We start from the raw sequence: 24,209 nt of genomic DNA, 5'->3' as shown, positions 1-24,209 counted from the left end.
TTTCTTAAACTTGATATCTTCTGATACATTCTCATAGATACACCCTCTCTTAATATCCTTTAAAGACTCCCTTAGGCAAAGGTAAAATATTACCCACAATTTGCTATTCTCTTAATAGTTTTGCCAATGTTTGCTGTTCCAATGTCAACAGTCATTATATAGCTTTGCTTTCAATGTGGGATTAAACCTCTTTTATTCTTGCAGTAATCAGAAAAGCAATTGGATAGTTAGTTTGCTCTTTGGAATCCCACTGCAAAAGAACGAGGTTCTGCCAGAGCCTGTCATGGAAGAAGAAAACAGACACAAAAGGTGAAAAAAAAAGTTTCTAAAAGGGAAGTGCTGACAGGTTACACCAGTCACAAAACAGACATGCAGCACCCAAGGGTCACCAACTTGGAAGTATGTGCCAAAGTTGGCCAGCAGGTCCCAGCAGGCAAGGGCTGGAAGGGAACTAATTAATTAAAGAGTGTCAAACATGTTGTCAGAGTGCAGACAGTAGAAAATAAAATGGACTTCAAATGGTTTAGCCAGTAGGGGAAGAGTAAGATCATATTGAACTCATGAAAAATTTCTCCAGGAAAAAAAAAAAATTCTAACACATTTTGATTCTATCTTGGCTGGAAAAATTCTGATCAAAATAGAGGAACCAAAGCCTTCCTTAAAAAAAAAACACTAAAAATTAATATTTATTGAGTATCTACTATGTGCCAAATACTGAGTGAAGCCTTCTGGGCAAGTAAGTTAACATTCTATGTAGAGTTTTGTAGTGTTTCAGCTCAGGCGCCATTTTGTGTATGTTACCTCATATAATTCTTGTGAAAGCTCTTCGAAGGAGATGTAATTTTCACAGATGAAGAAGCAGGTAACAGACATGGGCCTTAACTCTGATTTTGCAGTGTATTAGCTGTGTTACTTCTGAGAGTTATTGGCTTCACTGGACCTGGAAGTCCCCACTCTTCTCACTTGGATGCCAGATAGCAGCCATTGCAGTATGAACGGCTTCCATGGAATAACTAAGGAAAGAGTCCACCTGCCTTGCTGGCCTAAACAAAATGCTGACAGGGGCACGGTTGGCATCAACTTTCCTTTTTCCCTCTTAAAAGGTGTAGTCCTCAAGCCATGAGACTTTTCAAATTCTCTTCTCTTCTCTTCTCCTTCCTTTCAAAAATCTGCTCTCAAGTCCTGCCTTCACATCGGGATAAAATTCCCAAGAATGTCTTTTGATGTCAACTCTTTCAAGAATGTCTGTATTTTAACAGGGAACTAAACATTGATCTAAGATCCCTGAGCAGCCATTGGCACCTGTCTGGAAACCTTAGAATCGTACCTGGGTGAGTTCTCCTGCCAGGCTTCTTTAAGAGCAGGCAATTGGCATGGTGTCTCCATTTGTGGCTACTGCTGGATTACAGACTCATAGATTCATACCATCTCCAGGGAAGGATGCTGTAGTTTGTTGCCACCACAGGCAGGTTTCTGCATCTGTCAGCAGATTTTCCTCTTCTGAACCTTTACAGTTTGATGCTCTCTTTGGGCCTCAACATAAGGTTAAAAGAACTACTCAGGATGGAAAATAGATGAAAAGAGGAAAGCAGGTGCCTATGGGTTTGTTGAGATTCCCAGCAGGAAGAAGAGAAACCAGTGTGAGGCTGGTTACCCTTTCCTTATCAACTGACACTTGGTTCTTTCTTTTTATTCATGACCCACTGCTGACTGATCTTACAATTGCAGTAATAAAAATAAATAAATGAAATCATTGCCTCTTACAAGAATGGTGAACATCTCCGCTTTTAGTAAAAACAAGAAAAATATAGGCTTCAGGAAATTATTAAAGAGGGTAAGAGAGTTGGTAGCTCGTGGTATTGCCTCATGCCCTAAAATCACACTAGCAACAGTCAACTACTCCCTTAACCTGGAGGCTATTTTTGCTTAGATTTTCAATAATAATTTCTCCCTTAACCAGGGGGTACCATTGCCACTTACTTAAGTTATCCTTATATGGATGATCCATGCCTGCCCTCAGATTCCTATTTGCTATATTCTTCTTCAGGGGCTTGGAAATAGAGGTTTTCATTTTGTTTCAGACCACTTTCTCGAAAATTTTGAAAGAGGTGGAAAAGAGGGGGACAGAAGCAATATCCACTGAGCACTTATTATATACTTGGCCCTTTGCATATATGACTTTATTAAATCTCTCATAAAAATACTGATGTAGATCTTTACCATTATACAGTTGGGTATACTAAGTCCCATACATTGTACTGAACTTGCCCAAGGTCCCATAGTCATGCAGGCCCAGTGACATGAGCCACTCTACCATACCACCTCCCTGTACCATTGCCACTGACAATCACAGTCCCAGTCCTAGACTCTCTTTCTTACCTACATGACATGAAGAAACTGGACGGTTCTTAAGTTCTACCACAGTCACCTTGGGTAGCAGATTTATTGCTTCTAACTCTGGAAATCATTGTTGATTCCATCCCCAAGCTACAGTGCACCTGAGGCCAAAGGGAAACACTGGAGAAGATGTGTATCAGCAGCTCAAAGTCACAGCCCTGGGAGGAACTTGATGATCATCTTGGGATAAGGAGCCCTGAGGCCCAGAAAGAGACTTTGATGAGTACAGGGGCATACAAGGAATTAAGCTCAGCTTAGAATTCAGACCTCCCACGCTTCAAAGCACATCCCATCACACACAGTGTTTCTTCACCCACATCACTCCACAGTCTTCCACCTCTGAGTCTTACGGTGAGGTCTGAATGTTGCCTCTAGGGGTATGCTGAGAAAAAACAATTCCACACACAGCACTGTTTCAAGATATCAAGTCATTTAGATAAAGACCCTAGATAGTCACAGACCAATTAACCCCAATGACAGGATACATCCAGTGCTGAGATCAGAGTTAGCAATGCAATTCCTAACACACGACACCTTGCTTGTTTTGATTTATCCCATTGTCTAAAAGATGATCCAGAAGTTGGGCACTACTTCTAAATCACCAGGCCTTTCATTGTAAGTGACAACCTTTGCATTTTATTAGCATGGTCTACTTTTTAATAAGCCTTTACAGTGACAATATATCATAACAACATCATTAAAACATTCCTCTCTGCTGGTTATAAACTGCCTTGACGGGGCTGTGATGACATCTCCTGGAGCACCTTTGACAGAATGAGTCTTAAGATGGAGGCATGTCATTGTCACAGCAGGATGACATTGCAACTCAGCCTGGCTCCCCTCCTCATGGAAAAGGCATATGGTGGTATAAGAAAAGGAGACAGGCAACTGTCCAGGGTGCCACTGATGGATCTTTCACTGATAAGCTAACTGTTAGACTTTGGAAAATCCACTTAACCTCTCTGGGCCTCTTCTCTACCTATAAAATAACACCTTCCTTGTCTATCTCACAGGGCTACTGCGAAGAGCAGAGAAGATAATGTAGATGAAAGCGTTCTGAAGAACCAGTTGGGTTCTCCAAAAAGCAGACTCTAAGACAGACTTTAACATGCAGGATGTTTATGGGAGAGTACCCTTGGGATGATACCTTTGGAACAGGGGAGAAGGGAACAATATTGGACAAGTGGTTTTTTGCTTTTCAGGCCCAGTAATAGCCTCAACCACACCCATGAGAAGACCTAGAGCTAATGTGGCCTGTCAGCAGGATCTCATCTTGTCTGAAATGGCCTGGCCTTTATAGCTTAATATCAATTAGTCATTAAATGGCAGTTGCCTCAGGAAGCAACATGAGCCTAGGCTTGGTGGCGCTCTGCAGCTGATGTGTGACAGGTGAAGGCTGTCTGCTGATAGAATCCCTAGTAGCTAAGGTGAAAATTCTTTCCTTAAAGAGGGAATCTTTGTGGCACAACACACTGTCCACCTCAGTCCGCCTTGTTTGGATCCACTTCTTCATATACATTCTGGAATTAGCACTTCCGAGATTCCAGTGAGCATTTTTTCCTTGCTGGGGTGGGGGTGGGGGTGGTGAAAGAGGGACAAAATATAGTCCCGGCTGCTGCAGCTGGTCTCAGGGCCATAACAGATACTCTTCTGCACCCTCTTCGATTATTCATTTCAGATTCCCCTCACCTCTGCTAGTATTTCTGCTTGTCTTGGTTGCTGACCTGGTATAGTGACCCAGATCCTTAAGCCTGATGGATTTAAACACCTTATTCTGGTGCCTTTCTCAGGTCAGACTTACTTTATTTGTCTTTTAACATTCATCATCAGGTAATGGAATACCAAGAAACATCCAAATTGGTCTCCTGAGTGTCAAACACAAAGGTGGCATCTCCTCTTCTTACCTGCTGGTCCTTAAAACACAAGAATCCAAGACATTAGTAGATAACAATCTTAACTTACAATTCAATTACTCTGTGTTCCTTGGCTGAAATGCTCCTCCTCGGGTGTCCAGGACCACTAAACCCTCAGATGTCAAAGCTGTGAGGATGGAAAGCATAAATTTCCGAATTAGGCCATTGAGAGTGAAAGTTGGACCACATCTACTTCTACACGTTGATTCACAGGCTCATGTGTTCTGACTGTTGGAGACAGAGCCCCTTACACAGATCATTGGTTCAAGGTTGATACTGTGTCTTAGAGGTTGGCCCACCATCCTTATAATAAAGTATTGTTTCTGAATTGGTAGTTCAGCCATGCCTTCTGCAAGACGTTCCAACACACTATCATGCCAGCAGTGTCCGGATGGTGAGATACATTGTATGACCAGTGGATTTCAAGGTCTATACTTTCTCACTGCCTCTGCTTTATAGGGTCCCATAGTCTAATTCTAAGATATGTAAAACTCTATGGTGGTGAATCAAACAATCTATAAGGCTTTGGATAGTGCTTTTGCTGAGTTCCCATGAGCAAGAAAGGCAAACTCATACCTGAAAAATCTGTCTGTTTTTCTCAAAATGAATATGTGCCATTTTCTGAAAAGGTTTAGTGCAGTCAACTTGCCACCAAGTGGCCAAGTGGTTTCCTGAGGGAGTAATACCATATAGGGAACTCAGCATTGGTCTCTGTTGCTGATAGATTGGACATTCAGAGGCAACTGTTTCTAGGTCACCTTTTGTAAGTGGGAGTCTGTGCTTTTGGAACATGAGCCATCTCCATCCCTGTGACGGTGCCACTTTGCTCAACCGTCCATCAGGCTAAAACTAGGGTGGCCAAAAACAGAGGCTGGCTGACATCAGCTGACCAAGTCATTTTGTCTAATTGGTGTCTGCTCGCTCTACTGCTATGGAGACTCTTTGGTGGGCATTAACATGCAATACAAAGATTTTCACACACCGAATCCCCTCCCATGCACATGTGCTTTCTGCCGCCACCACTCCCTGCCCCCCAGATACCTTGGTGGTGGTCTTCCAATCTTTCTCCTTCCAAGTCCATGATCAGCCACCCAAGTCATTCACCACTCTCTGTGAGTCTGTGTATGTTCAGATCTCAGGCCATTTATCTTTCCCACATTCTTCCTCTCCTTCCTTCACTATTTCATATTTCTCTCAACTCAGCCAGCTTCTCAGCTGATTTTTGTTGCTTACTTGATATGGTGTCCCAGACACTTAAGTACAAAGGGTCTAAACACCTGGTCCTGGGGCTCTTCTCAGGCCAGAGAAGAGTAGATGATCAAGTGCATTTCCAGAAACCTCTGCCCATTAGGAATATTTTCTCTTATAATTCTTTTTCAAGGCCACCCCTGAGTGAGGATGCTGTATATCCATACATTTTCAGCTTTGACATAGAGAATGATCCAGCCCATTCATCTGTATTATATAGGTTCTTTTCTCCTCAGTCATAAGAAACCTATTCTCCTCAGTTGGTCATAAGAAACCTATCCTAACTACCTCATGCAACTCTGGGTGTGATCTGATAGAGGAGTGCTGGTGCAACAGTAGTCAATGATATTGGAGACTGGGATCCATCCAGCTGGCTTGCTTTTCCCCTTTGGCTCTGCTTGTGATTTATTCTAGATGTACCACATCAGTCTTACAACATATATGCTACTGGGCCTGCTTGATTTTATGAGTTGGTGAATTAGACAAAACTCAGTTCGTGATAGGTTATTCCAGATGTGTGGTCACTTGATATCCCATGGTCAAATGCTCTGTATCTATCAGAAATCAATTGCATGTCAAATGTTGCTTTTCAAAAAACATATGACCCTCCAATGCAAATGGCCTTGCTCCAGAATCTCAGGCATCTATATTGTTAATCTCCCATTGGGACTTTGCCATAAACTCTATAAGCTATCTTCTCCTAGAAGTGGTTTCTCTAGTACCTTAACATTTTCAGGATATTTGCACTGCATCCTGAACCTGCTGTGCATGGCCCTTTCCTACTTTGGGCTCTCTAAAAACTATCAGCCTTCTTTATATGGGCTGAAGCAACATCCCCAGGTATAGAATCTGCTGCCTTCAAAACATGAAGAGATCTAACCAGCACTGTGCTTCATTCTTTGTAGTAGGAGAAAAATGATGCAATAATTTGACTTTTACTTTAGATGGGATGTCCCAGCATGCCCCTAAGCTCTGGACCTCTCAAAATTTTACTAATATGGCAGGCCTCTTGATCTTTGTAAGATGTAACTAAATGCCAAAGTACGTGTGTCTTACCAAGGCCTCCACTGTGCTAGCTGCTTCTTGTTCACCTAGACCAATAACATGATGTTATCAAAGTATGGATTAATGTAATATTCTGTGGCATATCCAAATGGTTAAGATCTTTTCAAACTATATTATGACAGAGGACAGGAAAAGTTAACATAGCCCTGAGGCAAAACTATAAATGTATATTGATGTTCATTCCATAGGAATTCAAATGGTTACTGGTTCCTTATTTAATGAAGGAAGAAAAGAATGCACTTGTGAAATCAGTGGCTGTATACCATGTACCTAGGGCCGTATTAATCTGCCCCTAGCAAAAATATCACGTCTGGTTTAGCACCTGCAAATGAAGATCTATTTAGTTGCATTTACAGAAATCTCTTGCCATCCTTTAGAATGCACTTATTTTTTTCAGAGACCAGACTGGTAAATTAAGAGTATATAACAGGTACCAACATTCCTACACCCTTTAGATCTTGTGGATGGTGCTAATTTCCAGCATCCCCTGAGTATGCAGTCTTTAAAGTTTATTATGACTTTTCCATAAGGAACTCAAACTAAAAACAAAACACACACACACACACAAAACAATTTAAAAAGGGCAAGGAACCTGAATAGACATTTTCCAAGGAGATACAGATGGCCCAAAGGTACATGAAATGGTGGTCAACCTCATTAACTGTCAGGGGAATGCAAATCAAAACCACAGTGAGATGCTACACCTGATGGGAAGTCTGTTACCAAGAAGACAAAAGGTAACAAAAACTGATGAGGATTTGGAGAAAAGATAAATGTTGTACCCTGTCAGAGGGCATGTAAAATGGTACAGTCATTATGGAAAACAGTATGGAGATTCCTTATGAAATTTTAAGAGAACTACCATATGATCCAGTAATCTTACTATGGCTATATATCCACTTGGATATATATACAAAGGAAGTGAAATCATCATCTTTAAGAGATACCTGTACTCTTATGTTCATTGCAGCAATATTCACAATAGCCAAGGTGTGGAAACAAACTGTGTCCACTGATAGATGAATGGATAAAGAAAATGAGTATATGTATATGTATGTGTGTGTGTGTATATATATATGCATATATATGTGTGTTTATTCCACATAATAATATATGTATTACTTATTATGTGTGTGTGTGTGTGTATATATATATATGTATTTATTTATTCAGCCTAAAAAATAAGGAAATCATGTCATTTGCAACAACACGGATGAAGCCGGAGAGCATCAGGCAAAGTGAAATAAGTCAGACATAGAAAGCCAAATACTGTATGGTATCACTTATATGTAGAATCTAAAATAAAACAAAGTTGAATTCATAGAGAGTAGGGTGGTGGTTGCCTGGGACTGGGGGGTGGGGGAAATAGTAGGAAGAGGCTGGAGACAGAAACTTTCAGTTCTGAGATGAATAAGCTCTGAGAATCTAATGAATAACAAGGTGATTATACTTCCAAAAACCTGTATTATGTAGCTGAAATCACGCCACCTTGCGGGAGAGAGGCCTCTCCGTGGCCTTCAGGCACAGAGGCAGTGCTAGCTGTCACTAGGGAGTAGTAGTCTCCTTATTCAGACTCAGGAAGTTCAGGGAAGCCTAAGGAGTCAAGATTTTCAGGATACCAACCCAGATTTTTCCATCTTATTTGTCAGGGTCCCAGATTTACCCAGGGCCCTGAACTTGAAATAGCAGAACTGCCTTGGCTCTGAATTTAACCTCCTTTGGTGCTGGGTAGTATAGATAGACTGTTTATGTCGTCCTCAAAATTCATATTTTGAAACCCAATCTCCAGTGGGACGGTATTTGGAGGTGAAGTCTTTCAGAAGTGATTAGGTTATGAGGATGTAGCCCTCATGAATGGGATTAGTGCCCTTGTAAAACGGGCTCCAAGGAGCTCCCATACTCCTTCCACCATGTAAGGACACAGGAGAAAGACGGCTGTCTGTAAACCAGGGAGTGGGCCTCACCAGACACAATGTATGCTTGTGCCTGGATCTTGGACTTCTCTGATTCCAGAACACGAGAAATAAATGTTTGTTGTTGATAAGCCACCCAGTCTATGGCATGTTTGTTAAAGCAGCCCAAACAGACTGTGACAGTTGACTACTCTTATGATGAAGTTCTGATCCTCATCCTAAGCTTCCTCTGCCCTTTCACTGCAGGAGATAAATTGTCTTCGTATGCCACCAAGGAGCCCTCTCATTTTCATGTTTGACTTTCAGTTGCCTGTTAATTGCTCTCAGACTTTCATTATCTTTTTCTAGACTGTCATTCAAGCTTAGCATTAACCATTGGAATCTATTGTACTTATAGTTTCTTTTCCCACATGGTTTTCAAGAGCTTGAAATAGAGTACCAATTAACACACTCCTTTCTACCTGTATACCTATGTACCATCCCAGCTCACCTCCAAGTGTCCATTTAACAATGGACAGTTGCCTTGTGCCAAAGACTCAATATTTCACTAATAGTGATTGGGGCTTCACTGACAGCCAGGCAGTGAGTGTGTAATCAATCTCCAAAACCCCATCTTGCCACCTTTTTTCTCCAGTCAGTTCTGGTACCAGTGGACCCACATTGGGTTCTCTAAGAAGAAGCTCTGAGACAAACTTAAACATACAAGGCATTTATCAGGTGTGCCCTTGGCTCATACCTGTGGAAGAGGAGAGGGAACATGATTAGGTAGAGAGATGAGTCAAGCTGCAAAGTCACCAAAGCTATGACACTCTGGAGTTAAAATGACTCACTAGAGCTACATCAAATTTGACTGAAGGGCTAGGCTCTTACAACCATATCATCAGTTATTGAAAGTGGGTTGCTGCCCCAGCAAGGGGCACGATTTGGAATGAGGAGGCTTTGTAGCTGAAGCAAACCTTGAAGGGCCGATGGCCAGAGGCTTTCTGCTGACACCACTTTTCACAGGCAGGGCGACTAATCTTTGAGTGAAGGGTGGGGTCTGGGAAGCACACCCAGCATTCACCAGGGAAAGTATTATTGCCCTTACTTTCCCCACTATCCCTCATCTCACCTCCCAGATTTATTGCTAACTTATTCCCCCTTGCCACATTGTCTTTGCCATTTAGGTTTCTCATATATTAAATGGGAGTGACAGTCCCTCCACTGACTCTTTCCCATGATTGTTAAAGGGATCAAAAGGGATAATGGATAAGAAAAGGCTTTGTAAACCGGTTTACATACACTAGGAAGTATTATCATTGCTCACTTTCAAAATTATTAAACGTCAGGAAATATTTGGTAAAAACAAAGAAATTTCTCCTGATAAGTTTCTGCTACAAAACTGCCTAGTTTCTTAGATTGACTCATGGGGATTAGGCTTTTCATAATAAGCTGCTCAAAGATACCAGATTGGGGGGGGGGAGGTAGGGGTACAGTTCAGTGATAAAGTGCCTGCTTAGCATCCACAAGGTCTTGGGTTCAATCCCCAGCACCTCCATTAAAAACAAATAAATAAGCCTAATTACCCTTCCAAATATAAATGAATAAATAAAAAGAAAATGGTCACTTTAAAAAATAAATAAATAAATATAGAAAAAAAGAGATACAAGATTTTTTAAAAGCTATTTTGAATATTGGAAACCCATCTTTATATTTCACCATTATTACCAAACCGTCAGTAACAAAAATCTGATATTTGGTGACGGAGGTGAAAGGGCAAATGTAGAGAGAAGGAAGGGACTATTTTTTACTGAGTTATTTTTATTCGCCGAACACTACCATAGGCGCTTTCGATGTTGCTTTTCCACATCAGCCACGTGAAGTTTTAAAAGTGGGGTCTTACAAACTCCAGGTCAAACAGCAGGCTCTTCATTTTCATTTCAGGAATCCGTGCTGCCTCCTTTAAGAGACAGGAAGACCCACTAGTCCCGTCGTGCCCTTCCTGAGGTACCAAAGCTGAAGTCAGTCCTTGCTTTCTTCTCTTGGAAAAATGTAGTTGCGTCTGCAGAGCATAAATCTGTAAAAACACAGAATTAATACATCGTATCCATCTTCAGGGTGTCCGCCTTTGGGAACTGGGAAGCGCGTTTCCTGCCACAAATCAGCGACGCCGGCGGCGCGGACGCCCCAGCATGCACCTGGGCGCGGCGGCGCCTGCGCGGGGGCAGCGCGCGTGATCGACGGCGCGGGCGCTGCGCGGGGAAGCCTCGCCGGGAGGAGCGGCGCGCCTGAAGGTCCGTCTGGGGGGAAATAACACAAGTAATTGTTCTCAGAAAAAGCAGAAATTGGTATTTCACCGGCACCCCGAGCTGCAGAGAAGCACTTGAAACTTATGTGGCTGGTATCCTTCATCTGAAAGTCACCAAGTTGTTTAAACAATCCCTCATCTGGGGATTTGGCAGCAGCAGCCGCGCAGACAAACGGAGCGTGTCTGGAGACTCATATGCCCGCAGCGGGGGGCGCTGGGGGTGCGGTGGCCTGATTTCCTCTTGCCCACATTTGTATGGGAAACAGCAGAACAAGAAACGCAATTTCGACACAGGCTGTATCAGCTGTGACGAAGGAGCCGCGCGGCCGTGAGGTGTTGCCCGCGTGATTTCAGTCAGCCGCATCCCTCGGTGCGTGGTAAAGGAGGGGTTTTTGCCCTAGACAGGGCACGCTACCGCACTGTTCCCGGTTCTGGCTCTGTTAGCAGAGACAAAGTGATCCTGCCTGAAAGCAATGCAAGTGGTGTGGTGCGCAGAGCTTTGGGGTACGTGTGTGTCTGTGGGTAACGAGTCTCAAACCGTCCTTCCAGACGGAGTTTGGTGTAATGTTTTTCCGTTCACATCTACAGTATTTAACTTCTCTCTTCTGCTACTTAACTGTGAAAGTGCACTCTTACCCTGTAAAGCATTTTGGCTTGATGCGGGGATGAATGCCACGTGGAAGATAAAGCTAAGTTACACTGTAGTAACAGAATTAAAACAGACCGGATAATACATTGTAAATCAACTATACTTCAATTAAAGGAAAGAGAGAGAATTCAAAAAACAAAAAAACAAAAAACAGATTGGAGAGGCTTCCCAGCAACTGAAATGGTAGTTGGCAGCGTGGACTGGAACTCAGGACCCAAGGACGACTCCTCATTCTGCTACCACCCCAGGTTGCGACATTAGCCGAGTCATTCGCCCCTCATGGGTATCTGTTTCTTCCTTGGCAAGATGAACAGATTGCACGTGGTCTGCAAGATCGCTTTCCACTTCAGCAGATTCTGATCAGCATCATTTTACAGACATCTTTGATTCACCTGCGAACATTTGCCTCAATAATGATGATTCCTGATTTCTAGCCTGGAGACCAGGCAAATGGTAGAAATGCTTTCAGCTGCAGCTGACAGACATCAGCCTAACAGTGATTTAAGCCTTGAAATTTCAGCCCTGATGAAACCTGGTGTGAGCTGGTTTTGGAAGGTAAGGTGTGTTTTGTTTTTTGTTTTGTTTTTTTATTTTGAATTAATGTTACTGTCATATTCCAAAGCACTTTATGTTTGAAGCTATGTTTAGGGGCCTGTCTACCTGGTGCATTGACTTCTGTATTATTATGAAATTCCTCTCTTGTTTTTGTCATTGATGTATATCTAGTTATATACCCTTGCCTTAGAGAATAACTGCTCTGATTTTAGTAGTTACACTGGCCTTTTTAAATTTTTTTTAACTTGAGTTTACGTTGTATATTTTTTTATTTTAAATCTTCCTGTGTGTTTATATTTAAGGCATGGTAACTGTTTTTTTGCAGCACAGAACTGGGTTTTGGTATTACATCCAGCTGGCATATTAATCTTTTACTTGGAGTATTTAGTGAATTTAAATGTGATGTAATTACTGATATATTTAAAATTTATTTTCCATTTTACTATAATTTTTTCTCTTTGATCTGTCTGTTTTATGTTCCTGTTCCTCTTTCCTGGATTCTTTAACAATAATCAAATATTATATTCAAATTGCCCGTATCTAATGGGTTGTACATTCTTTACAGTTGTTTTAGTGGTTACATTAGAGGTTATAATATTTATTATCAACCAGTCATAATCCAAAACAAATTATTACCTCTTCTGCCTTTTGTTATTTAACTTTATGATTGGCCCCTCTGCCTTTTGTGTTACTATTTTCATATATTTTAATTCTACATATATTTTAAACCCCATGAACTATTAAGGGTTTTAGTATTTATTTATATTTACCTGCATTGTATCTTTTCTGTTCTTCATTCCTTCCTACCATTCCCATTTCTTTCTGGGATCATTTTCCTTCTCCCTACAAAATTCATTTTACTATTTCTTTTTAGAGCAGATTTGCCGGTGATGAATTATCTTAGTTTATGTTTGTCTTAAAGTGTCCTTGTTTCACTTTGAGTTTTGAAGCCTAGAATTCTAGATTGTCTGTACTTTCATTCAGCATTTTAGAGAAGTCATTGCCCTGTTTCCTGGCTTTCGTTGTTTCAGTTGCGATGTCATCTTTAACTTTTGTTGCTTTATTGAAGGTAATGTATCTTGTTTCCTGACTGCTTTTATGGTATTTCTCTTTCTTTCTTTCTATTATATACCTATGTGTGGTTCAGGTTTATACTTCTGTTGACCTGTCTTTTGGGTCACTAATTCTGTCTTCTTTTATGCTTTGCTATGTCTCCTCTAACCTATACAATGAATTCTTAATTTCAGACTTAGTATATTTAGTTCACAAATTGCCATTTGTTTCTTTTTTTAGACTCTGTTATATGGTGATGTTGCGAGCCTCTTATCTACCTTTTGCATCTTTTCATGTTGTATATTGAATATATTAACCATAATTATAGTGAGGTTCTTTTCAGCTAACGGTAATGCCTAAATTATGTATGGTTGTAAGTGTGTTCATGCACGCACACATGTGTGTTTTCCTCCTGGTTTCCGTCATGTGGTTCTATCTTTTATCAGGCGAGGTAATCACAGATTGAATGCCAAGCAAGCATTGTGTATTAAAATATATACATATACGTATATATGTATTTTTTTAAGTCCCAGATGGTATACCTTCCTCTTGAAAGGATTTACTCTTCCCACTGCCAGGCACAAAGGGCAGTAACTGATCCCCTGCCTCGGTCTTTTCAGGAACAGGACCCAATCAAGGTTGGTATCCATAGTAAGGCCCAGTCTATCTCTAGCTCACACTGGCTCTCCCAGATTTTCAGCTAAGAGCCCAGTGTATTCTTCAAGATCCTTCCTTTTGGTGGGCACTGAATTGCAGTATTTGTGTCATGAAACTCTTGAATGCTCTGCTCTACTTCCCAAAGGGCTTCTGCTTAGGTTTCCAGCCTTCCCTCCGGCTCAGCCCTAGAATTCAGCCAATGTCCTTAAGGGGAAGCTAGCTACTTGCTAATCCTTTCCAAGTCTTAGCCAAAACCTCAGCCAGTTTCTCTATTCCTTAGCAGCAGTTGGTACAGACCCCAGAAGGTAAACCTCTTGGCCAAGCCCACTATCACTAAATGCTTCCAGAGTAAAGATGGCTGTAGAATTCACCTTACCTCCTCGAGGTCTTTGTCTCCCCAGAGTTTCAGCCTATACAGTTCTTAAAGCCTCAGCAGCTATCCAGTGCTTTTAGCCAGATGATTGCTGCATTTTCTCTGGCATATTTAGCTTTATCAGTAGAAATATTGGTCTGATACAAGCTATCCCAACCATTCAAAAGTGGAACTTCTTCCAGACCTTTTACATGCTTCTCCTCTGTCAGCCTCAAGGTGAGGACTTTTCACCCAGGGGCTTTTTGTCTCCTGGTTGCAACCTGAGATACTACTTACTTTGGAGCGCTCAAAGATGAGATGGATAAGAAAGAATTCTCCTTCTACTTTAAGAAAAATCATACTCTGAAGCCTCCAAGCTTGCTTTTTGTATACATCAAATACAAAGACTAGGTCACTTGTTCACTTTTGGTTATGGGTGAGGGTAGAAAAATATCTTGCAGAGGGAAATGAAACTTAGATTATTGATTTACACCCATTATGGTTTATTTTCTGTAACTGGGCAATTTGCCACCCTATTCCAAATCAGTGTTCTATGATCGAGGTGTAATAATATGGCCTTTGGATGAAAAGTCATATCATTGTGGTGCAAAAAGATGGGAATGCAGAAAAAAGGAATGGGACTGAGGGAAGCCAGCTCATTCCTTGAACAGGTAGTCAGTCCTTGAATGAATCAGTAATGAATTAATGACAAAACAGTTGGTTGGAGTGGAAAAAAGCAAGCATATGAAGTTGGTCCTTCCATTTCCCTTACTGAGTAACATAACTACCTGTGTGCCCTACAAGCTTCAATAAGGGTAGATTGTGTCCCTTCATCTTTGTAGTTAATGTGTTGTCATATAGAAGGCTTTCAGGTGCCATTGGTTGGTTTGAAGAGAACGTTAAAGATTAAAGAGGATTTGGATAATTCTAGAGAAGAATGCAACTGTTAATATCATGAGGGATTGTGGGTGTTTGTGTATGTGAGTATTTGTGCTACGAGTGAACAGTTGTGAGTATAGGGTGTTTGAGGGCTGGACATACGCAACAACCTCACTGTGATGGAAAGTCCATGTTAGAAGTAAGTGAGGAGTTACCTGCCAGGGCTAAGTGTTTAAGAGTTTTTATACACATGGGTTATGGAATGATAGGTATTTTACTTGGCAGAAAATGAAACCAAAGAAATAAGAAAGGAACCATCCCAAGGTCACAATATCTAAGATAGAGTCTATTAAATAGTTCAGACAGCAGCCCCAACTCTCCAACCCTCCATTAAAGTGAAATCCTTCCAATTAATTTTAGGGAGTTTTGAAAGGCATTCTTTGACCTAGACACCAACTAAGTTATACACAACTGAGCTCTACTTAATTGCATAATGAATGAATCAACTACTTTAAATCACTTTACAAAATCCCATACACTATAGCATTTCCTTCCTTGTTACCAATACCTGTTAAATGCAATCCTCATAGAGAAATAATTCACTTCATTGTATTAAAAAAAGTGCCCAACTGGAATCCTGTAAGTGTTGCAGTTCTCAATTATCTCACCCCAAATCCACTGTGAAGTGATAATTAGGGGCTAAAAGCTAAACCGATTACTGCAAAATTTTCTCCTGACAGCCATTTAATAGCTAATCAGGTGTTAAATCCCCAAATTATGCATTTCTCAGCAGCACAGAGATCACAATAAATTTTAAAAATTTTAAGTTATCAACTTGTCTTTCACAACTTTGCCCCAACAAGCAAAAGTAAAGGAATTAACACTTTAGAGGATTAGAAATTCTTCATAGTTTATTCCATTTCTTTATGTAGGATGTTTGTTTTGATTAATGATGACACAAACCTACATTCTGGCTATAGCATCTTATCATAAGACCCGACTTTGACAGTGAAGGATATCATATCTTATTAATATCAGCAAAGTAGTATTGCCTGATTTGTGTATGCAGGAAACCTACAACCAAATGGGTAGAGGTCAGGGAGCCAGTATGTGTGTTCATGACACACAGGAGCAACATGTATGGCTTTACTAACTTTGAAAGCCCTGAGCACACAGATGCTCTTGCTCCAGGGGTACCAGCTGTCCTACTGCTATTCTAATACTACAGTAGAAAGTCTATGGCTATAGACACTGGACTTGACTCTGACAATACCACTTACACTGCATCTAATCCACAGTGACCACCTAGGCAGCTGAGAGGGAGAGAGAGAATGCATATTTCATGGACTAACACAGACACCCTTCTAGCTGCTAAAGTAACTTCTACCCCTACTTCAATAAAATGGATGGGGTGGTGAGTTAATAGGGTTTTTTTTTTAATTTAGGTAGATTAGATAGTTTATATACAAGATAATTTTTCGTTGTGTTGAACAATTTTAAAATAAATAAGTAATTTGCAAATTGCTATGATATCTATAATAGGTACCATGATAGAAACTATAGATATAGTGATATACTGACTGTGAGTATTTTCCACATTATTACATTTAAGCCAGTGGAGTAAATGTAGCACATTTATTTCACTCTGGGTCTGTGGTTTTGATCCCCAGAGGACATTTGGCAACATCTGGATACGTTTTGGTTGTTGCAACTGAAGGAAGGAAGTTCCTGGCATCTCGTCAGCAGAGGCTAAGGATTCTGCTAAACATCCTACAATGCACAGGATAGCCTCCCACCAATGAAGAAATATTTGGCCAATAATACCAATAGTGCTAGCTTTGGCATTCTCTCTACTTCATGTATATTCTATCTACTTCATATATATTCTCTAAGGCTGTGTGGACAGGTATGGGGGATGATGGAGCACAGAAACAATGTGCTGTAGATCTTCTGAGTCTCCATTCTGTTCCCCAACTTTTACAAGAATATATAATTCTATCTAGCTCCATTATCTTGTGCTCCTATTTTTATGGGCTTTATTAATTTTCTTCATTATTTACTGAAATACCTCCTTACTGCCTTGGATTGTTGTCAGCTTAGTTACATATTTACCTACTCACTTAGCATATACTTTTCAAGTGCCTGTTGTGTGCTGTGTATGGTCCCTGACTTCATGGATCTTAACAGGACATGAGTGGTCAACATCAGGAAAGGTGTGATAAAGATAAAAGTTAAGAAAACAGATGTATATGCCACATCACATACATTTAAGGGTCCTGTTAGGAATCGTTTTATTTGGACTGAGATTTTCTTAGAGGAATAAACAGGGAGAATTACCTTAAAGAATAAAATTGGACCGTGGCCTATTTAAAAGAAATGACTTTAGAACTGGGGTTATTCAACCCATAGACGGCAAAGCCAAAGTATAGTGCCATAAAGGTATAGTCTCAAAAATTTCTTCTTTTTAAAAATTTCTCTTCTAATCAAAACAGTAAATGTGCTCAAGTTTTGAAGTGAAGTAATGATTACCAATACATAGCGATTCCCTACCCACTCTCCTGTGTCTTGACATCTCATCGCTAAAGCATTGACTTTTTTCTTTCTTTACCTGTTTATTTTGATATTTGGTGTGCTATTTCTAAATAACACGTTTACACCATTATTCCTTGTTTTTTTCTTTAAACTCTAGCAAGAGGAGCCTCATACTATACAGAGGGCCTACATGCCACAAAGATACACAAAAAATCTATTGTAAAACACCCAAACCTCTCTATCACTCAGGATCTGCTGCTCAGGACTCAGACAGCACAAACTACTGCCCTAAATGTTGCCACTAGTGACCCTAGGGAAACACTTTTCTACATTTCTTTCCCTGTGTCCTGAAATTTAAAAGCCCAACATTTGGTAGGCTATGATGCTATGAATACACAGATATTACTTCATAGCATGGCACTGATTTGAGCAGCAAAAGCTTTTAGGAAAGAGAGGACGAATTAATTATCTTGTCAAATCCTTCCCCTCAGATTCTTGAATAAAGAAGATTCATTTCCTGAGAATTTCTAATGTCCATTTTTCTGTTTCCAATTCATAGTCCATAAGTAATCACAAATTAGCACAATATTCACCAATTGCACTTGGCAGCTGAGGAACATTTCACATCATTAAATGATTTATATTCCTCTTTATCAAATTTGGGAAGCTTTTTAAGTTAGTCGACTTTATTTTTTAGAGCAGTTTTAGATTTATAGAAAAATTGAGCACATAATAAGAGAATTCCATACAAGCTTCTCTTATACAATTTCCCATATTATTAGCATCTTGCCTTAGTGTGTTTTATTATAATTAATGAACCAATATTAATATATTGTTAAGTCCATAATTGACATTGTTTTGCTCTTTGAGTTGTACAGTTCTGTGAGTTTTGAAAAATGCGTAATGTCATGTATTCATCATTACAGTGTCCAATAAAATAGTTTCACTGCTCTAAAAACCTCCTGTGCTTCACCTATTCATCCCTCCACCTACCCTCCAATCCCTAGCAACCACTGGTCGTATTATTGTCTTTATATGTCCAGAATGTCACGTAGTTGGAATCATACAATATGTAGCCTTTCCAGACTGTCCTCTTTTACTTAACAGTGTGCATATAAGTCTCCTTCGTATCTTTTTGTGGATGGATAAGTCATATTTAAGTTGCTGAATGATATCCCATTGTACAGTTGTATGTTTGTATATCTATTTGCCCTTTGAAAGTCATCTTGCTTGCTTCCAGTTTTGAGTATTTATAAATAAAACTGCCATAAACATTTATATGTAGGTTTTATATTTTCAGACCTTTTTTCAAATATTTTCTGCCCTTATATTCCATTCCTCTCCATTCAGAACTCTAATTACATGCATGCTGGACAGCTTTTTACTTCCCCATGCCTTGTTCATGGTTCTTCAATGTTTTTTACCTCCTCTGTTCTTCAGATTGGATCATTTTATTTCTGTGTCTTCAAATTCATTGATGCTTTTTACAAATCACAAATCTGCTGTTGGTTAACATTTTACTCACCATAGTAAATTGCTAATTTCAGTTGTATTTTTTTGGCTCTAGAATTTCTACTTGGTTCTTTTTTATACTTCTACTTCTCTCTTGCTATTTCTTATCTTCCCCCTCATTAATGCTATACTTATCTGAATCCTTTGAGCGTATTTTCTTTTCATCCTTTGATATATTTATATATGTATACACTTACAACATTTACTACAAGGACTTTTCTGCTAAACACAATGCCTGGGTGCACTTGATGTAAGTTTCTATTGATTACTTTTTTCCTTCTGTGTATCACTCTTTGCTGTTTCTTTGCATTCCTAGCAATTTTTGGTTAAAAACTGAACGTTATGCTGTAGTGACTCTGGATTCTGTATGATTCTTCTGAATTTTATTTTTTTTCTTTTGCTCTAATATACAATTATCCTGTCTGGACTGAAACTGAAAAAAAAAAAAAAACCTGACTTTTCTGGTTGCTCAACACTTCATTTTGTTCAGCTTCCAGCTGCTGCTTTTTAAATATGGCCCTCTGGGTATCTCCTCTGTGCCTGCATATTGTAGTAGTCAGTCAGGAATTTGAGCAAATTTATACTAAGGTTTTGAGGTTCATTCTCTCTATTGTTCCCAATAAATTTTCAGTTATTCCTTCAGCCCCAAGTTCCTCCCTCTGACATGAAGTAAGTAAGGCTTCCACTTTTTGCCAGTTAAACTGTATGTGGTAGGTTGCACTCAGCCAAAGGCATAGGAAATTCACCAATCTCATCAGGAACCATAGAGTGCAGGCTTTCAAGTGTAGACTATCTTCTAGTTTCTGTCCACCTTTTGATAACCTTGCCGGGGTCTCCTGTGTGCTTGTATAGTTTAGCAGTCAGTCAGGGATTTGGACAGAGTTTATACTCAGATTTTAGATACCCTCTTTCTTATCCTCTCTCACTTCCAAAAATTGTTCCCTTAAATGGCCAGCTACTCTGATAATCTGAATTCTATTGTCTGCCACCTTGAGCTGACAAAGCTGCAATTTTCTGTCACCAGACCTGGGACTGGAGTTTAGGATACAATCATGTAACAAAGCCACATAATCACAGTTCTCACCCAAAGCACCAGAAATCTATCAAGAATATACTCCCCTCCAGTCTCAGCCTGCCACTGGTCATTTACCAGTGACTTCAGGTGATAGCTTTATTTATAATTTTACTGAGTTTTAAAAATTGTTGTCTACTGGGAGTCAATGTCTTCACGTGAAAATCACTGTATATCCTGCCCATGTTACATTAAGTTTAAATGTTTTATAGAGTTTAAAGGCAACATTACCCTAACACCAAAGCCAGACAAAAACACTGCAAGAAAAGAAAATCAAAGACCAATATCCCTGATGAATATAGATGTAAAAATTCTCAACAGCACATTAAAGGGAATATATATCAAAACCAAGTGGGATTTATTACTGGAATGCAAGAATGATTCAACATATGAAAATAAATCAGTTAAGCATACCACATTGACATAATGATGAGGAAAAACCCACTTGATAATCTCAATTGATGCAGAAAAACTATTTGACAAAATTCAGTACAATGTCATGTTAAAAACACTGAACAAACTAGGAATAGAAGGAAATTACCTCAACATAATAAAGGCCATATATGAAAAACCCAGAGCTAACATTAAATTCAGTGGTGAAAGATTGCAAGTTTTTCCTTTAAAATCTGGGACAAGAATAGAACACCTGCTTTTTTCACTTCTACTTAACATAGTACTTGGCCAAGGCAGAGCAATTAGGCAAGAAAACAATGTTTTCCAAATTGGAAAAAGAAGTAAAATTATCACTGTTCACAAATAACATAATCTTATATGTAAAAAACCCTGAAGATTCCACCAGAAAATTTTGTTAGACCTTATAAATGAATTCAGTGAAGTTGCATGATATAAAATCAACACACAAAAGTAGTTGTGTCCATTGTGATGCTCATTGATTCTGGAATCCCGTGTTCTTCAATTCTAGAAAAAAAAATTCTTGAATTATTTCTGTAATAAATTTGTTTTCTTCATTTTCTATATCTTCACTTTGTGGAAATTTTACCATTCACACAGTAAACTAATCCTCTTGTTTTCTTATATTTTCTCTGCTATTCACTGTCTCTTTGACTGTTCTCTTCTGATTTCTGAGAGATTTCCTAAGTTTATATTCAAAATATTCTATTGGATTTTTTTCATTTCTGCTATCATATTTTAAATTTTTGTTGTGTTTTTCTTTTTTGTACCTTCCTGATTCTGTCTTCTTTCAACACTCAAAAAGTAGTAACTTCATTTTTTGTACCTTTATTTTTCTCATTGTTTCCTTCAAGTTTCTTCTGCTATATTTATCTGTTTTGTGTTCCCTCTTTTATGTCAGATGCTTCCTTCAAATGACTAGTGATCTTTGACTAGCCATTCATATTTAAGAGTAAGGCACTAAATACCTGATGGGAAGCTCTGTTCCTGTATATGGGCATGGGACTGGCGAGCTTAATTTTAGAGTTATCAGGCAGGAACCTTCCTGTTTTGTTGGATGACCACTGAATGACCACAAGAATCTCTTGCTCCAGTCCATTTCTCTAGAAATGTATCCTCCATTTTCCTACTTGGCTGTCAGTGCTTTGAGGAGTCAAGTAATGAGGAGTAAAGAAGGAAAGAGGGCTAGTGGTACCAAGTTTTGCTTAATACTCCTTTTTTGTCTTCTTGCCTTACTCCTACATTTCCTATGCATGTCATTTACAAATTGAGAATGCCCTGGGTTCCAGCTTATTCAAAGGCTTAACCTGGAGTCTTCTTCCAGAGTTGCCCTGAGGAGCAGCTCCCTAGTTGTCTAGATTGGAGACAGGAATTTGGGCTGGAACTGATTCTTATTATAGACTTCAAATGAATCCTCCTATTTTCAAACGCAATCACATTTCCACACTCATAGATCCCTGGTATTTCCAGTTCCTGGGGTTTCCTGGATTCTTCAGTGTAATTGCTGGCTTCTGGGTCTCCATTACTACAGGTGTAGTTTTCAGCTCTCCTTGATCTTCTAATTCAGCTACTCAGAACTATCTGCTTTTTAACTTCCATCAGTTTTACGCTGATGTCTCTCTCTCTCTTTTTTTTTTATGCTGATGCCTCTTAACTCGTTTTCCTTGATACATTTTAAATGTCATTTTACTATGATTTTGGTACATTTTAAGGAATAGAAGGAAAATCATCTGCTCATCTTTCATAATTTCGAGAATCTCATCCTTAAATCACTTTATCGTGGCCCATCCTCAAGGATAGAATTGTCTAAACTGAACAGTGTTTTTGCTTTCTTTTTACTCTTGTTCACTCATGTTCCCAGCACCTACTATATGCCAGACATTCTACCAGGCTGAATGAGACATTGAGATACATTGTAAGAAATAGTCTACTCTTGAGAAACCTATCACCTCCATTGCTGTAGGAAGGTTGTGAGGAAAACATTGACCACGTATGCCTCTACATAAGTTATTTTGCCTTCAAACGCTGAGAAAATCTTTGCTTCTCTTAAAAGATAGACACATTCCCCCACATACCCACCCTGCCCATCAATATAAGCCATGCCTCACTTTGTACCTAGACTTCCAGGAAATCACAATCAAATGTGAGCTTTTAACTACATATTTATAAATTACAGGCTTTTCCTTTCACCTGCTGCTTTTGATTTATGTTCTATATCCTCATTTATCTTGATTGTCAGTTAAAAAATAATGTACAAGTTTTTGTTTGAGGATGATTCATATCCTTTGTTCAATAAGATGGCATAGGTATTTCTGTCTGCATACACACACAAAGAGTTAATAATCATCAATTAAGCACCTCTTGGTAAAGCACTTAAATAGAGTAGACTTTAAGTTCAAAGAAAATACAAGCTTATTTTCTACTATGCGTGATACAAGCTCAAGTAATTAAATAGTACCTGTATCAATGCCAGGCACATAGGTGGGCCTTAAAAATTTCCCTAAGTGTGAATGAATGAATTAAAGAATTTCTAAGAGAGAAATTTTGCTAATTAATAGAACACTTTGTTACTGCAAAATTAAAGGATCCCTTTCATTGGCATATATCAACTAACATTTATCAAGCACCTTTTTAGTTCAGTGTCATTTTAAATTATAAAGATGCTTTTTTTTTTTTTTGTCTAAAAAAGAGAATTTACCTGATGACCTCTCAGTGGCCCTGCCAACTATAACACTTGATTACTTCTGTGATTTTATGAGACTACTAGTTGTTTGGTTCTATATTTTATAACAAGTCCATAAGCACATAAGTCAGTAAAGTAATTTAGACCTTTAAGACCTTCACCTAGATCAATGTCTTGAGCTTTTAAAAATTGGAATTTTGTTGTCTTCCCATGTTTAAAATCATATAAAACAAAACAAAATCATTCTTGATCAAGTGATGGGTGCTTTTTAAAGGGCTGGCTGTGTTTTCCGGCATTAGAATATATAGCCATTATCTAAGAATCATACCCTTCAGCTCTCACAAAGTTCTTTAGTGCTGATGCCTAACCCTCCCTAAAAAAACAAAAAAACAAACAAAAAACCCCCAACTTTTGTTGGGTAGTGTGGTGTGAGAGCAAGAGAGTTTACACACTTAGTAAAATCTATAAAGATTTGATCTTGAAGAATATTTTTAAGCAAGTCCCTGATGGATTCAGTTGTTTTGTTACTGTTGTTGTAAAACTTACTTGCTCTTCTGGTAGAATCAATCAATATCAGCTAGTTCAAGAGACCTCCAAAGTATTTACACAATGCAATGATTTATAATTGAGTTAGGTGACTTACTTTTCTCCATAAGGAAAAGGTGGAAGAAACAAGATTGACCAAGTAAATGTTAATATTCAGAATGTGATTTAGAGTACAGAGCTCAGATTGGTTTTCCCATTACACTGAAGGATTACAGAGATGTACAGAAACACTGTTGGTTCATCATTACTAATATACACGTGCCAGGACATATAGGCAGGTAGAAGAATTGAAAAGCAACTGCTTAGCTCTAGATTCCAGGGAGTTTAGAGGCTTAAATCACAGAGACTTGACATCAGGCAAATGGAGTTTCTAAGGCTCAACAATAATTTGGAACCCAAGGTATTTGAAAATGCCAGTTATTAAGAAAAATTCTTTTCTTAAGATTGCCATGGCAGACCGACTTCTACAAATGTAGTTATCCCAG

The 24,209-nt window shown here is 39.1% G+C and overlaps 1 long non-coding RNA gene across 1 annotated transcript in view; it reads left to right on the top strand.

Moving 5' to 3' along the window:
* Positions 1-10,035: 10,035 nt before the first annotated feature.
* Positions 10,036-24,209, top strand: part of LOC141577370 (uncharacterized) — a 252,605-nt gene continuing 238,431 nt past the window's right edge. Inside the window, exon 1 of the long non-coding RNA XR_012506249.1 lies at positions 10,036-12,027. This is a non-coding gene — a long non-coding RNA (uncharacterized LOC141577370). The remainder of the gene's footprint in view (positions 12,028-24,209) is intronic.

This window comes from Camelus bactrianus, chromosome 4, assembly GCF_048773025.1.
Source record: "Camelus bactrianus isolate YW-2024 breed Bactrian camel chromosome 4, ASM4877302v1, whole genome shotgun sequence".
NCBI classification, from domain to species: Eukaryota; Metazoa; Chordata; class Mammalia; order Artiodactyla; family Camelidae; genus Camelus; species Camelus bactrianus.
This window is presented reverse-complemented; position numbering and strand designations above follow the sequence as displayed.